This window comes from Bufo bufo, chromosome 3, assembly GCF_905171765.1.
Source record: "Bufo bufo chromosome 3, aBufBuf1.1, whole genome shotgun sequence".
Lineage (NCBI taxonomy): Eukaryota > Metazoa > Chordata > Amphibia > Anura > Bufonidae > Bufo > Bufo bufo.
This window is the reverse complement of record NC_053391.1, coordinates 626,017,394-626,035,219: the sequence shown is the minus strand read 5'-3', so window position 1 is coordinate 626,035,219 and position 17,826 is coordinate 626,017,394. Positions and strand designations below refer to the sequence as shown.

General features: G+C 41.8%; 1 protein-coding gene across 1 annotated transcript in view; it reads right to left on the bottom strand.

Annotated features, from left to right (window-relative positions):
* STARD13 (StAR related lipid transfer domain containing 13) overlaps nt 1-17,409 on the bottom strand; it is a 285,728-nt gene extending 268,319 nt beyond the window's left edge. Inside the window, exon 1 of the mRNA XM_040426132.1 lies at nt 17,320-17,409. The gene's annotated coding sequence lies outside the window, so the exon portion shown is untranslated. The remainder of the gene's footprint in view (nt 1-17,319) is intronic.
* Nucleotides 17,410-17,826: the final 417 nt, after the last annotated feature.

The following is a 17,826-nucleotide window of genomic DNA, read 5'->3' as shown; positions in this document are numbered from 1 at the left end:
CCAGCGAGGAAGAACCCGAACTCTCGCCTAAGGTAGCTCATGAGCAGCTGATGACTGCGATTTCTTTGCGCCAGACCTCTCTCACAAGTAAAATTGAGGAGGTGAAGGTGGATGTTGGGCTCCTCAGACACGATGTGCAGCAGCTGAGAGAAAGGGCGAGACAGACGGAGCACAGGGTATCTGAGCTGGAAGATATCACCCGACCAATGCAAGCTAAACTGTCGGATCTGGAGAAGAAGGTACATTTGTGGCAGCAGAAATGCGACGATCTGGAAAATAGATCCAGACGCAACAATGTCCGAATCCTAGGCTTCCCGGAAAGGGCATAAGGAGCGGATCCGGCGACATACGCCGTTAAGAGGGCTCACAGAGTCCCGGCAAGACCTCCTCCCCCAGGTGCTCCCTCCAGACCCCTGCTAGCCAGACTCCTGAACTGGAAGGATAGGGATCTGCTACTCAACCTGGCCAGATCCGCGCAGGACATATCTTATAATTACTCCAGGATTTCACTGTTCCCTGATTTTTCGGCGGAGTTACAGAAAAAGAGATCCACCTTTGTTGCCGTCAAGAGGAAGCTCAGAGAGTTGAATATCCAGTACTCCATGTCGTATCCTGCCCGGCTTCGGATTATGGATGGCGGGAAATACTTATTTTTCAGTGATCCGAGGGAAGCTGATGAGTGGGTAGCCAGCAGACCGGGACACTGATCCGAGGAGTCATCTGGACTCTATCTCAACTACCTGCTCCAAGCCGACTTGAGAAGGTCGCTTACCTGTTCAAAGATGGACTCCGCTTACAGAAGCGTATCCTGGGTATTGTATGAATACCATGGTCCTTTATCAGGGACTTGCGGAGTAATCAGTTATCTGTAATGTTTATATGTTGCATTCGTACTAGTTGATATAAGGCTGTTTGATAGCACATGGCTCCGGGACTCACCCGGCGATTACCTGCACTGGGACAACATCTACATATACCGTGCAGGTCCCCGAGTATATGGCCATGATTGAAGCAGGCTATGAGTCTGTTCAGTATGTTTATGTGATGTTCCTAACGTTAAGTTTTCCTACTTATGTATGTTTGATATGGTGGTACTTTAACATTTCCTGGAAATGGATGACGCAGTTATATAGTATGTGTGGCAAAGATGGGGGATCTGAGAATCTATAAGGGACACTGACAGGGCCAATAAGCATATTGAGGTATATATATGGCAGTACAGGTCTTATAATGGGTATTACAATCATCTAAGTATCCCCCCTGTCCACATTATACATACAGTAAACTTAAGTTTTATAACCTGCTCCAACGGTCTTCAATCTGCCCAAGGGGCGGCGTTTCACCTCTCTTGCGCCCAGCCAGCCTCCCCCAACTGCCGCTTTGAAGCGCCGCCCAGCTCATGAATATTCAGTTTGCTGGGCGGCTTCTGCGGTCCCCGCTCTGAAGCGCTGCGCTTAACAGTGCCCTGCGCATGCGCCGGATCTTGTGAAGTCGGGGACAGTAAGCGCCGCCCAGCGAAGTGAATATTGATGAGCTGGGCGGCGCTTACTGTACCGGACTTCCCAAGATCCGGCGCATGCGCCGGGCACTGTTAAGCGCAGCGCTTCAGAGCGGGGACCGCAGAAGCCGCCCAGCAAACTGAATATTCATGAGCTGGGCGGCGCTTCAAAGCGGCAGTTGGGGGAGGCTGACTGGGCGCAAGAGAGGTGAAACGCCGCCCCTTGGGCAGATTGAAGACTGTTGGAGCAGGTTATAAAACTTAAGTTTACTGTATGTATAATGTGGACAGGGGGGATACTTAGATGATTGTAATACCCATTATAAGACCTGTACTGCCATATATATACCTCAATATGCTTATTGGCCCTGTCAGTGTCCCTTTAAAGGTATGACACTTTTGCAATTTATGGTGTTTATGATAATATGGCGGGGCTAACGGTCATGCCGTGGAATGTGAGAGGTTTGGGAGGACCTAGGAAAAGGATCGCTGTGTTTTCGCATGTGCGTCGGATTGCTCGTCATATCCTTGGATACAGGAGACCCACTTAACATCAGAGACGGGCAACAGAATTAAGAAGCCCTGGGTACAGTGGAGCGCCAATGCATATGGGAACTCGTATTCTAGAGGGGTAGCGGTTTTAGTGCATAGCTGCCTGAGGTGGGAGTCATGGCAGATGACAGACAGCGTGTGTGGCATTGTGTGGGTGAGTGGTTTGCGGACGTCTACGTTGTGGATCGAGTGGCCCATGGTGGCGGTGGGGTTATGGTATGGGCAGGCATATGTTATGGACAACAAACACAGGTGCATTTTATTGATGGCATATTGAATGCACAGAGACACCGTAACCCAGATAGCGATACCGTACCCCCCCCCCCCCCCACACACACACACACACATTTCAGAGTGGCCTTTTATTTTGGGAAGTCTAAGGCACACCTGTGCAAGATTCATGCTGTCTAATCAGCACCTTGATATGCCACACCTGTGAGGTGGGATGGATTATCTCGGCTCTGCTCACTAACACAGATTTAGACAGATTTGTGAACAATATTTGAGAGTAATGGGTTTTTTGTGTAAGTAGAAAATGTTTCAGATCCTTGAGTTCAGCTCATGCAAAATGGGAGCAAAACCGAAAGTGTTGCATTTATATTTTTGTTCAGTATATATATATATATATATATATATATATAGGGAAAGAGAGAGAGAGAGAGAGAGAGAGAGAGCACCTATACTACGTGTATTGTAGGGCAGGCAACTCCCCTCTGGGTTTCTGGGAAAGATATTTAAATTAGCTTTTCTAAGCCTATTTGATGCCAGAATACATAAGATGTGCTAATTTTCATAAATTTTTCCCAGAAACCCAGGGGATTGTTGACTGGCTTACGATACTCCTCATACGTACTTGGCACCCTGCATAATCAGAAATAGTACTGTAACCAAGGCCTTTCAGGTAGCCGAGCAAAGTTTCTTTGCTCAGTTCTTTTAAAGGGTAGTTACCCAGAAAGAGGTGGATTCCTGATGTGAGACAGTTTTCCTTTCCTTTCGGAAAGGAGAATAGCCTACATGTCTGTTTTCCAGAGAAGCAGTATGTGGGGACACATGTACAGCAATGTATACAAGATCTTATTATTAAAAGCACTGATTGAACAGTTTGAAAGTACCATAAACACTTAAAGGACTAAAGAAAAAAGGACTAAAATTTATCTATGAAGCACAAGGAGATATGTATAAATACACATACTAGGGATGAGCAAATCAATTCTTTCAATTTGGAATTCATCCTCAATTTTCAAAATTCTAATAAACCAAAATATTTTGCAATTATTTTTAGGCAAATCAAGAGAAAGTAAAAAAAAACATGTGCAATTCAGCTTTCTTTCCAAAAGAATTAAAAAAGCTGAGTGTCTCACAACTACGACATAGCCTAACAATCATTGCTCAGCCTTTTATACAGTCTTAATAGCAAAACTAGGATGATAGCTAAGCTGGGCTCACATCTGTAAATAGCATTTTCAGGACAAAATCCCTTTATCAGAGCAAACCAGATAGAATCCGTTTTTCTAGTTGAGAGGCACTGAGGTGACCTCTGGCTGGGTACTATTTCTATTATGGAGACCAGTTTATATATGTGACGACTACTGTAAGCTAGGCAACACTCCTCTTGGTTTCTGGGAAAAATATATGCACATTAGCATTTCTATGCAAATTAACATGTTCAATTGGAAAATATTCAGTAAAACCTCAATCAATTATAGTACCACCTCCTTGACTTCAAAGCTCAGAATGAGCACAGATAAATGAATAAATTCTAAATTGTACTGAATATTTTCCCATAAAATTATATAACAATCTGCTCAGCATCTCCTGCTCTATAACAATGTCTGCAGATTATTTCACAATCGTGACAGCTTCCTTTTAATCTTTCCCTCTTGCTCTTGGTCCAGTCTGCTGACTAAAGTGCTTATCAGGTCTCCTATTTATAATGGGCTGTTGGTTCCACCCCTTTGCCTGAGTTTTAGGTATTCTAGTGTTTATTTCTACTAGTGAAGGTGTGTTTTATTTTGTCTGTCTACCCATGTACAAATTCTGCCTGTTTACTGACTCTGATCCTCCGCTGCCCACCCTGACATCAGATTGGCTTTACGGATACGCATGTCTGCTCCTTAGGTGGTTCGCACTGGTGTCTCTGACACCCATGGGTCAGCTGCCACCTACACCGAGACAATTCTAGGAGGTAGTGGCATGGTTGCTTTCCTGCAGCTAAATCCATATCTCTGTATAGGGATTAAAGGGTGAATACAAGAGGACCGCCAGGACCATATCCTTAGGTTTAACCCAAAGCCAAACCGATTACTTGACCCAGTGAGTCCACGCCCTCTGCCTGTTACAATCAGTACCCAACTCATCATTGATCGAACTATAATTTCGCTATGCCATGTCAGAGATTTTTGTTTAAATGACAGGAACACGTCAAGACATGCCAGTTAATAAGGATGTGTTGACTGATAACTCACATATAACAAACGGTTGTTAGTCATTGATTATCCTTAGCAACTAGTCTATCCTAAATAACTTCCACTTTAAGCTGTATTAGCACTGTACTGACAGCAGAGAAGGAGAGCAGCTTGGCAACAGTCACACCATGACATTCCCTGCCTCAGTCTGTGTTGTTTTCTGAATTTTTTAAATAAATATAGGTGAAGAACAAGCTGGACATAGATACAGTGCAAGAACAGTATATGGGCCCCTTGAAAACTGATCAACCCCCGCCATATCTAACAATTCATCAGAGCCATGAAATTCACTGTCTAAGTCCCTTATATAATAAAACAGACAGCAGGAAGCCTTACCTACCGATAAGGGGGGCTAATACCACCATGGGTAAGGAGTTTTTAGGGTGGCCTTGGGCCACCTTACCAATTCATACCCAATGCTACATACTTGTAAGAGGTGTCCACCAGGGATGAACATACCTACTGATATGTCCACTCCAGGAGAAATAACAGCAGAAAATTGGCAATAGCTAAATTTATTTTTCGAAATTACTCTAAAAAAAAGACAATACTTAATAGATATTAAAAGCCCAAAGTGTAAAGTCATGAAATACATCATAACTTTTTCAATGTAACTGTACTTGGATCCTTCCAATGGCATTTGGACATTTTGTGTATTTTTGTTTAAGAGCAGTCATTTCAGTTTAGTTTTGGAAACCAATGTTTTTGTCCTTTTCTATCTTTATTACATAATTGCTATGATACGGAAATTAAGTCATGCCACACAAAAACTCTATCTACAATGAAAGCCAATGTTTCCGTAATTACCTCACAATGACAACATTAGCACTCTAATTAGCCATTATGTTTTATGCATTTCCTTTCTTTGCTTCAGGTCCGGAATTATTTCATTGGATAATTTTGTTTATTTGCTTATTTTGACATTTTTTTTTTTTTAACCATTTTAATGTGATTTCATGGCTTAATAGGTTAAGTATTGTTCAAATGCAGAAAACCATTCTTGTGTACTTGCACTGGATGGAGGTTTTCCTACCTATCTTGTAGGGATCGACCGATTATCGGTTTTACCGATATTATCGGCTGATATTGAGGATTTTGAACGTTATCGGTATCGGCATCTATTTTGCCGATATTCCGATAACGTATTGGGAACACAGAACGCGCTGCTGACAGCGCGTTCTGTGTTCCCTCCGCAGCACAGGGGAGAAGGAAGCAGCGTCTCCTCCCCCTGTGCTGCTGCTGCCGCTGCCGCCAATAGCAGGAGAGGAGACAAGAGGAGGGGAGGGGCTGTGGCCGCTGCGCCACCAATGAAGATGAGTCTTTCATTAATTCATATACAGGAGGCGGGAGCTGGCTGCAGAATCACATAGCCGGCTCCCGACCTCTATGAACGGTAGCTGCGATCTGCGGTAGTTAACCCCTTAGGTGCCGCGGATCGCAGCTACCGCTCATAGAGGTCGGGAGCCGGCTATGTGATTCTGCAGCCAGCTCCCGCCTCCTGTATGTGAAAGAGAGGTATCTTCATTGGTGGCACAGTGCGCCCCCCCTCAAGCCCCCTAGTATTAATCATTGGTGGCGCAGTGCGCCCCCCACCCCCATCCCAATAGTAAAAACATTGGTGGCGCAGTGCGCCCCCCCCCCAGTATTGATCATTGGTGGCAGTGGCCACAGGATCCCCTCTCCCCTGCTCCTCCGATCGGAGCCCCAGCTGTGTAAGCCTGGGGCTCCGATCGGTTACCATGGCAGCCAGGACGCTATTGAAGCCCTGACTGCCATAGTCAGCTCCTTGCTGCTGTGTGCACAAAGCACAGAGCAGCAGGGACAGTGTGAGATCCTATTCACCCTGATAGATCTCTATCAGGGTGAATAGGACAAGGGTTCTAGTCCCTAAGGGGGCTAAAAGTTAGTAAAAAAAAAAAACACAAAAATATTAAGTATAAATGAAAAAGATTTACAAAAAAAATAAAATAATAATACACGTTAACAATAAACATAAATTTTCAGCAGATTTGTGTAGGAAAATTTTTTTTTCCTCAAAAATAAAAATACCCAGAATATCGGTATAAATTATCGGCTATCGGCCTGAAAGTTGACAAATTATCGATATCGGTATCGGCCCTAAAAAATCAATATCGGTCGATCCCTACTATCTTGTCAAAAAGTTGTGTCCCAGGCTGCAAGTTATACTTATGTCTCTTGAAATCCAAGTAAAAAGAGTGTCTGATAGTCCCGATGAACTATACTTTAATATATTTGACTCACTGTTATATTATAGGCTTTAACATGTAGCTGTACTGTGAAAAAACTAGATATTTCATAGTGATACATCAAATGTTTTGATGGGTGGGGTTCTCAGCACTTAATGTCCCACCTACCAAAATTTTTGTTATGTCACCATAACATATCAAAATAGTTTTTGACACTTTAAATCAGTGCAAACACACATACACATTAGTTCAATCAAGGATTCTCCTGCACAGTGAGAGGGCTGGGAAAAGAAGGGTTCTCTTATTGTGAGTGGCTGCCAGGGGGAGGTAAGAGTGGGGTGGGGCTGCCAGGGGGAGGTAAGAGTGGGGTGGGGCTGCCAGGGGGAGGTAAGAGTGGGGTGGGGCTGCCAGGGGGAGGTAAGAGTGGGGTGGGGCTGCCAGGGGGAGGTAAGAGTGGGGTGGAGCTGGTAACGAAAACAGTATTATGAGAGCTAATATAATTAAAGGTATAGTCCCCTCTTTTTATGTTATGGCATGTCATTTATTGTGCACCGTGAATGGCGTAGAAAGAAATCCCCAAAACAATAATGAGAATGCAGTCATGCAACAAAAAAAGTCTAAAATAAAAAGTATTACACTGTACATACCCCCAAAACTGTCCTATTAAAAACAACAAAAAACAAGCTCACATACAACTACTGAATGTCGACAGGAAAAAATAAATAAATAAGAATCCAAATGCAAAATTAAAAACATTGCTACATCCTGCAGCAAAAACAATTCAACCATTACTGGGTTAAATCAGGTTATAAAAATATAAGAAACAAAAATACTAATCAGTACGAAAAACATATCTGCCACATACTAAAAATGTTAATGATAGCATTCTGAAGAATACAGTCATACAGAAACCAGAAGGACCAGAGGATTAGACTGAAGGCATTTAAAGTTTAGAAAACAGATGGGAGAAGCTAAGCATTTCCCTCCCTGGGGTCAGTTCAAATCCAGTGCAACTTGCAATGGGAATAGAGAGACCCTTAGGTCACAGTCAAAATCTGGACCACTTTGCTTAAGCTCTCAGGGCTTCTTCATTAGATTTGCACAGGAAACTTTGTATCACTAATACATCCGACAATACAGAAGAATGAAGAGCCGAACCTCTGCCAAGAGTGACAGGGATAAGCTATTTCTGATACAATCCAGATGAAGATCTATAGATTTATAAGCTTCATAAAGACTCAAATAATGCTCATTTTATTTGTATCCATCAAATACAAAAAACCTATGACATTTCACAGAATTTCCATTGACTATGTACTGCCATTGCCTTAAAAGTGACTAGCGATTTACGATTTAATGTTTCACAATTTAATATATTTTACCTTAAGTTTATACTGAACTCTTCGTAAGATCATCTTTTACGGAAGAACTAAATTAAACAGAGGTGATGACCCCCCCCCCTTCCCCATAAAGTTCTGCAGACTATTATTATATCTCCCTTTCATTGATTGATCAAAGCTTCCGTATAAAAAGCATAATATATATATTTCATATTTTATTTTGATGGTTTATTATTTATGCTTAGAGAGGTTACAATAGTAAAAGTAATGTCTTTTTTACATTGCTGTCATCTACTTCTCTCTAGACAGACATGTGTGCTCTTCACACATCATCAAGCAAGATGTTCAGAAATGGTCACCAGTGGGATTCCACCGATGATGTGTGAGTAAGCGAAATAGACAGATGCATCTCCTCCACTTGAGAAGTAAGCACTTCCTGGCCCACATATTGTATAAAACTAAATATAACAATCAATGGTAGAATATGGTGACATTTTAAAGGGCCTCCAGGGTAGCTCTGTTCCTCCCCACAGGCCACAGCCTGCTGCTTACCAGCTAGACCTCTCTCGCTTTGCCCATAAGGTGTAGGCAAGCTCTGGTTCTTAAGGGGGTCAGCATGTGCACACCCAAATATTCCCCAGCCATCCAGGGGTACTTAAATGGTCACTAACTTTTCACACAACTTTGCATAAATCAATAGTGGCATTCTCAGAAGAGAAAAGAAGAGCCCCCATACTATGGATGAAAGTAGGATCCTTATTTTAATGCTCGGCTTTGCCATTCACAATAGAAGGACCTGTTTTTTTGTTTACCCTTCCATACCCACCATGACCAATGAGTCAATTCTCTAACCATCTCCAAGTCTTGTAAAAGTTCTCAACACCCAATAGCAAAGGGAAACAACCAACCAAAACTGGGCCCCCTCAGCTGCCTGGGCTTCCTCAATGGTATGTATGCAAACCTAAGTAGTATTTGGCAATGAGTCTGAATCACTGCTTGGAGAAGAGTTTTCAACACCTCAGCAATTTGTAAACCCCTTGAAATAGGTTTTGATATCAGATATCAGGATCTTATGGTAATTAGCTTGTCGACTACTTTCCTGACCCATTAAATCGTATGGCCTTGTATAGAACAATTCTAGAATATAAGCCATAAGAAGTTTCAAACTCGCAAAAACTAGAGACTAGTCACCGAGGTCAAAAATGCACCTAAATTCCCACGCCAGATATTTCGGCATCAGCACAGTGGTTAATATATGTGTTGTAACACATTGTAGACCACGCATCCAAGGGACATGACTCACCGCTTCTCCATTTCCTGTCTGCACTTCCGCTGGCTCTCTATCCTTCTTTTATTAGACCTCTAGTGATGCCGATGCGGTGATTGTCTGGTAAATTAAGCATATTCCCCCACTGTGTTTTAGGTCAGGTTTGCATAAAATATTTACAGCAGCAGAGTACCGTAATTGTTCCCATATGCTGCTGTAACATGGACCTTGCCTGGACAGCGTATTTCTCGTGATGAATTATATTTGTATAACAACTTATGTGGATACATTACTGAAAGGAAGAAGAAAACTATAAACAGCGGCAGGATGACGTCTTCCTTCTTTACACTTTCATTACATTTCTAATATTTGGGGAAATCTCAGCTGTCTTCTCTGTTGGGTTCACAACCAAGGCCTAGATGTATGTGATTACATGGAAAGTAAATAATGTAGAACACATTTCCAGAGGCCACTATGGGAAACAGAGGACATTAGAGTTTTCTCAGCTGCATCCAGGATTAAAATAGTACTGGATGGTACGTCTCTCGGAGAAGTGAAAGATATAGGATTTTGAAAGGATTCTTAAAGGGGCTGTCCTGCCATTTATATTGATGACCTATTGTCAGGATAGGTCATCAAAATCTGATTGGCGGAGGTCTGACACCCGGCACCCCTGCCAATCAGCTGTTTGAAGAGGAGGAGGAGGCGCCCCATTCCGTTGCCTCGGAAGTTACAGTGGTGCAGTGTAATGACAAGTACTCACTCTATTCACTTTAATGGAGCGAGTACTTGTAATTACACTATGCCGCCACTTCACAGGAAAAGACGCATAGTACAATGACCCGGAAGCACCACCTCCTCTTCAAACAGCCGATCAGTAGGGGTGCCAGGTGTAGGACCCCCACCAATCATATATGGATCACCCATCATGACGATATACAACCCCTTTAGGGAGTTATCCAGGAATGGATAAAGATGACCTATCTTTAGGATAGGTCACTATTATCACATCGGTGGTGGCCCGAATCCCAGAACCCCCATTGATCAGCTGTTTCAGGGAGCTGGCAGCATTCCAAGCACAGCGCCGTACATTGTATAGCTTGGGATTGCAGCTCAGCCCCATTCACTTAAATGAGGAGAAGCTGCAACCAGGTCATGTGACCGATGTATGGTGACGTCACATGGCTTAGAAAGAGGCCGTTGCGCTCAAGAAGCACTGGCCTCTTCCAGCAGCTGATACTCCCGGGTGTTGGACCACTGCCGATCTGATATTGATGACTTATCCAGAGGATAGGTCATGAATATAATTTGAAAGGTTTTTCCGTGATTTAAGTATTGCTGACCTATCTTCAACATAGGTCATCAATATCTGATTAGTTGCGATGCCCGAGCACTGTAGCCTCTTCATTGGTACATGCTATTAGCAGAGTGGAGCGAGTGCAGGGCAGGAGCTCTATAACATATGGCTTCCATTGCCTGTGCCCGCTCTGCCAAAGCTAGACATAGCCATCTATGCCAGGTTTTAGCAGAGCAGCGCTGGTACGGACAGGAGCAGCGATGTGCTATGGAGCTCTTACCTGTACAGCACTCAGTGTGGCCTCTGGTAATGGATCATGTGATGGACCATGTGATGAACGCAGTGACGTCATCAAAGGTCCTATTGCTCACAGATGAAAACAGAAGAGATGCCGGCTGCGCGAACAAGTGGATTAAGGTGAGTTAAATAATTTTTTTATATTTTTTAACCCTTCCAGCCCTATTGTACTATGCATTCTGTATTCAGAATGCTATTATTTTCCCTTATAACCATGTTATAAGGGGAAATAATACAATCTACACAACAACTAACCCAAACCTGAAATCCGCGCGATAAAAACTGAACATCGGAACGCAATCGCAGTCAAAACTGACTGCAATTGCGTACCTACTCGCGCGGGTTTGCCGCAATGCACCGGGACGCATCCGGACCTAATCCGGACACGCTCGTCTGCAAGGGGCCTAATAGTTTATTTCCCAGGATAAAAATGTGTCCTGGTTATGTAATCACATAGACACATGGCTCATTACAAGAGAGAGCTTTGATAACTGTGCTGTACCTTTAATGACCTGCGATGATTGGGACATTTTTTTTTTATTCCTGGGAAATAAATAAGGCAAAACCAGGGTAGTAAATCTGCTAGAGTGTCATCTCTAGCATATCCTGCTTATGTATTAAGTTACATGCACACGGGTGTTTGCAAGATATGTTCTCCTGTCCATATGGGCAGGACATGTTATCTTGGTGCCCAAGATAGGGGTTTCAGAATGCACCCCCACCCTCTGTTTTGAAGGTCAGCGTGATACCTTTCTAAAGTACGATGTTCATTTACTGACCCCCATGTCACCTAATTCCTCTTCACAACCAATCCCCAATCTTCTTATCTATAAAATACATTCCTCATGTCTCTTCATGGCCTGTCAAGTTCTCAATGCAAGGTTTGCTACCTACCCTACTTTTGGTCCACTCCCACCTCCATCCCTCACCTCTCTGACTCTCTCCTTCCCCCTCTTGCTGTCTACTTCACACTCATAATTATGATTTTCCAAAAATTAGAACTAATTCTGATTCTAGGACACAGCAGAAGGGTAATCTTCCAAAAAGTAAAAAAAAAAAAATTTTGTTTGGGAGGACAGATTTGCATGCAGTCAATAGTAGACAATTAGCTACCAAATGGTTAACACATATTATTCTCAGTCTACACGCCAGTGAATTCCAGTGTACACACACAACAGACTGCTCCTAATCTAGTGTAATCCCCACACAATACATCAGACCAAAAGAAAAGAGAAAAAAGAAGGGACAAAAAAATGAGGGATTCCAAGTAAACACAGAAAGGCTGAGATCACATCGACGTTGTCGTTTCCGTTGTTCTTAGAGGAGCAGAACATCGAAAATAACCAAAGTGATGGAAGCACCATATAACTGAAACTGGTGGCATGGGACGGACCCAAATGACTATAACAGGGTCCGTCAGGTGGGGAGTCCAGCATTTTACCAGACAAAATGGTACACTAAGTTTTTAACAGAATCTGCAAAGGGAGGTCCCTACTTTGGCCTCTAATGGCTAAGAAATTAACTCCTTAAGGACCCAGGACGAGAATGGTACTTTGCGCCCCAGGAAGAGCATTCTCATCCTGCGTTCCTTCTCTTCCCCCACATGTAACTGACAGCCGTATCCCTGCTGCATCCACCAGCATCGGTGATAACGCTGATGCATTAACCCCTCATATGCCGTGGTCAGCGCTGACCGTGGCATATGGGAGGTTTGCGCTCCTTCACCTTAGCTTTCGGGTCCCCCTGCTGCTGTGGCGGGGACCCGATGGTTGCCATGGTAGCCCCAAGCCATTCCAAGGCCTTGGGGCCTGACATGTATGGATGCCTATGAGGCCCAGCCCGCAGGTTGGGTCTCATAGGCAAACTATCAGTGTATTACAGATGTATTGTGCTGCATTGAAACAGGGATCAGACCCTGTAATGTTAAAGTCCCAGAGTGGGACAAAAAATAAAGTAAAAAAAAAATAAAATTAAAAAAGTTTCAAGTAAAAAAAACAAACTGTAAAAGGTAAAAAAAAAAGAAAAGAAAAGTAAACATATTAGGTATCGCCGCGTCTGTATCGACCGGCTCTATAAAAATATCACATTACCTAACCCCATTACCTAAAAACTGTGCTAAAAAAAAAAACTATCTTTTGTCACCTTTCATCACTTAAAGTGCAACACCAAGCGATCAAAAATGCGTATGCCCCCCGAAAATAGTACCAATCTAACAGTCACCTCATCCCGCAAAAAATGAGCTCCTACCTAAGACAATCGCCTAAAAAATAAAAAAAAACTATGGCTCTCAGACTATAGAGACACTAAAACATGATTTTTATTTTTTGCTTCAAACTGCTATTATTGTGCTAAAGTGAAATAAACATATTAGGTATTGCCGTGCCGTAACAACGTGCTCTATAAAAAATATCACATTACCTAACCACTCAGGTGAACACCGTAAAAAAAAAAAAAAAAGTGTCACAAAAGCCATTTTTTGTCACCTTACATCACAAAAAGTGTAATACCAAGCGATCAAAAAGTCATATCCACCCTAAAATAATACCAATCAAACCGTAATCTCATACTAAAAAATATGAGCCCCATATAAGACAGTCGCCCAAAATAAAAAAAAACTGGCTTTCAGAATATGGAGACACAAAAATTATTATTATTTTTTTTATGCTTTATTATGTAAAACTGAAACAAACAACCAAAAAAAGTGTCATATTTGGTATTGTCGCATCCGTAACAACCTTCTCTATAAAAATACCACATGATCTAACCTGTCAGATGAACACTGTAAATAACAAAAAATAAAAACTTTGCCAAAATAGCTATTTTTTGTTACCTTGCCTCACAAAAAGTGTAATATAGAGCGACTAAAAATCATATGCACCCTAAAATAGTACCAACAAAACTGCCATCTTATCCTGTAGTTTCCAAAATGGGGTCATTTTTTTGGAGTTTCTACTCTATGGGTGCATCAGGGGGTCTTCAAATGTGACATGGCAACTTAAAATTATCCCAGTGAAAACTGCCTTCCAAAAACCATATGGCGTTCCTTTCCTTCTGCGTGTGCCCGTACAGCAGTTTACGACCACATATGGGGTGATTCTGTAAACTACAGAATCAGGGCCATAAATATTGAGTTTTGTTTGGCTGTTAACCCTTGCTGTATTACTGAAAAAAATGGAAAATCTGCCAGAAAGTGAAATTCTGAGACTTCATCTCCATTTTCCATTAAGGGTTAACATAGAAACATAGAATGTGTCGGCAGATAAGAACCATTTGGCCCATCTAGTCTGCCCAATATACTGAATACTATGGATAGCCCCCGGCCCTATCTTATATGAAGGATGGCCTTATGCCTATCCCATGCATGCTTAAACCTCTTCACTGTATTTGCAGCTACCACTTCTGCAGGAAGACTATTCCATGCATCCACTACTCTCTCAGTAAAGTAATACTTCCTTATATTACTTTTAAACCTTTGCCCCTCTAATTTAAAACTGTGTCCTCTTGTGGTAGTTTTTCTTTTTTTAAATATGCTCTCTTCCTTTACCGAGTTGATTCCCTTTATGTATTTAAAAGTTTCTATCATATCCCCTCTGTCTCTTCTTTCTTCCAAGCTATACATATTAAGGTCCTTTAACCTTTCCTGGTAAGTTTTATCCTGCAATCCATGTACTAGTTTAGTAGCTCTTCTCTGAACTCTCTCTAGAGTATCTATATCCTTCTGGAGATATGGCCTCCAGTACTGCGCACAATACTCCAAGTGAGGTCTCACCAGTGTTCTGTACAGCGGCATAAGCACTTCACTCTTTCTACTGCTTATACCTCTCCCTATACATCCAAGCATTCTGCTGGCATTTCGTGCTGCTCTATTACATTGTCTTCCCACCTTTAAGTCTTCTGAAATAATTACTCCTAAATCCCTTTCCTCAGATACTGAGGTCAGGACTGTGTCAAATATTCTATATTCTGCCCTTGGGTTTTTACGCCCCAGGTGCATTATCTTGCACTTATCCACATTAAATTTCAGTTTCCAGAGTTCTGACCATTCTTCTAGTTTTCCTAAATCCTTTTCCATTTGGCGTTTCCCTCCAGGAACATCAACCCTGTTACATATCTTTGTGTCATCAGCAAAAAGACAAACCTTACCAGCGAGGCCTTTTGCAATATCACTTATGAAGATATTAAACAAAATCGGTCCCAGTACAGATCCCTGTGGAACCCCACTGGTAACATTACCTTGTTTTGAATGTTCTCCATTGACTACAACCCTCTGTTGTCTGTCACTCAGCCACTGCCTAATCCACTCAACAATATGGGAGTCCATGCTCAATGACTGCAGTTTATTGATAAGTCTTCTATGTGGGACAGTGTCAAAAGCCTTACTAAAATCTAGATATGCGATGTCTACTGCACCTCCACCGTCTATTATTTTATTCACCCAGTCAAAAAAATCTATAAGATTTGTTTGACATGATCTCCCTGAAGTAAACCCATGTTGTTTTTCATCTTGCAATCCATGGGATTTTAGATGTTCCACAATCCTATCCTTTAATAGGGTTTCCATTAATTTGCCTACTATTGATGTCAGACTCACTGGTCTATAGTTGCTCGATTCCTCCCTACTACCTTTCTTGTGAATGGGCACGACATTTGCCAATTTCCAATCTTCCGGGACGACTCCTGTTACTAATGATTGGTTAAATAAATCTGTTAACGGTTTTGCCAGCTCACCACTAAGCTCTTTTAATAATTTTGGGTGTATCTCATCAGGCCCCTGTGACTTATCTGTCTTCACCTTAGACAAAGTTTGTAAAATCAGTTTTGAATACCCTGAGGGGTGTAGTTTCTAAAATGGGGTAATTTCTCGGTGGTTTCTATTATGTAAGCTTCACAAAGTGACTTCAGACTTGAACTGGTCCATAAAAAGTGGGTTTTGGATTTGCTTCTAAACTTCTAAGCCTTCTAACGTCCCCAAAAAATAAAATGGCATTCACAAAATTATCCAAACATGAAGAAAACATATGGGGAATGTAAATGAATAACTATTTTTGGAGTTGATACTATCTATTATAAAAGTTGAGAAATTGATATTTGGTAAATTTGTTATTGTTTTATAAATAAAAATGAAATTTTTTACTCAATTTTACCACTGTCATGAAGTACAATATGTGACAAGAAAACAATCTCAGAATGGCCTCGATAAGTAAAAGCGTTTTTAAGTTATTACCAAATTAAGTGATACAAGTAAAAGAAAGAGTTTAATTGAAGGGTGACTTTTAAATATATATACATTTTCTCAAGCTAAAAAAAAAATATTTGAAAACATTTATTTTGTTAAAATTCTATTCATTGATCTATTCTACATTGTTACATTGTTAAGCGCTTATATTATTAAATGTTATATTCCATTGTCAGGAATAAAAATGAACATTTTATATCCTTTAGGTACTTAATAAACCATATAGTAACCTCAGAGAGCACAGTCCCATGCTTGGCCTCAGTAGTGCTAGTAGCAAATACCATAATGTAAGGTCCAGCAATATCTGTAAAAAAAAAAAAAATCCCTTTTTTTGTATTTTCATACAACACAGAGACAGAACCATAAATCCAGATAGTCCTCATGACACACGGCCGTGCTTGGGCACTATAGGAAAAGGCAATGGCTTCTCTGGTGGTTGCTTTTTCTGGATTGCGGGGTGGTCATAACCATGGACACGAGAAGTGTATAATGTGATGGAAAAATGAATCAAGCTAGCAAACAATCACAATCCATTAGAAAGTGCCTTGTATTAAAGCGGTTCTCCAGGTTCACAGGGCAAGGGCTTTTTTGTTTACCTTGGCACACTGCTAGGCAGAGGCTTCCGCCCAGCAGTGTTCCCAGTGATGTCACTGGTGCTGATGGGCGACCTTTAGTGCTGCCCTTACAGGCTAGGGCAGCGCTAAAGCCCTCCCATTAGTGGCGGTGACGTTACCGGAAGCCTTCGCCTAGCAGTTCCCATGAATAGCCCGGTACATCACCGAATCTCCAAAAAATGTCTTTGCCCTGCTCGATTCAGCGCAGGGCAAAGGAGAGCATTGGAGCATGAAATACACAGAGTGGCCAGAGGGGTGAAGATGGGGATATCAGAGCTAAACCCGGACAACCCCTTTAACTTTGTCTACATTTGCTTTAAGGATTGTGCCAGATATTACTTACATTATATAAAATTAAGACATCGTTGGATGCATCCAAACAATAAGTCACATTTCTACAAGTTTTCTTTTTTTTTTTGTTTTTTGTTTTGCTTTTTCGGATCTTTAGGTAATTAGCTTTTAACTTAGAATGAAGAAACAAAGTTAATTACTATTTACAGGGCCTTATAAAGCTACAAAACCAATAATAATAATGCTCTATTTTACCTGCTCTTCTGAATTTTCTTGTGGGATGCACAGGGGATGAGAACGGGCACTGATGGCTCCTTCAATGTCTACATTCAACTGCTCTAGCTTCATCATAAGACATGCCATGGACTGTGACCACCGTGGTTTTTCTTTCTTTTAAAGAAAATATGACCTGGATTAGTACATTTCCACAACCTTACATTACAAGGCTAGCCTGCTTTCTGCACTTTTTGTAATACATTTCCATGATCTTTAAATCTGCAGCAGAACCTGCAAAGGATCTACACCAAAATCTCTGTGGAAATGTTCTAGCGCGAATCTGTTGTGTGGTCTTAGAGAAAGTCTATGTTCATACTGGATTTTCCAGGTGGATTTTGGCACGTTTAGAGTATGTTCAGAAGGACGATTTTGGGCATGGGTTTCAGTGCAAACACGGTGCCATAAGTCGGGCCAAATCTGTGCTGAACCCGCCTCCCATTATTTTCAATGGGAGGCTATGCCATAGTTCATGTGGCTGAGGGTTTT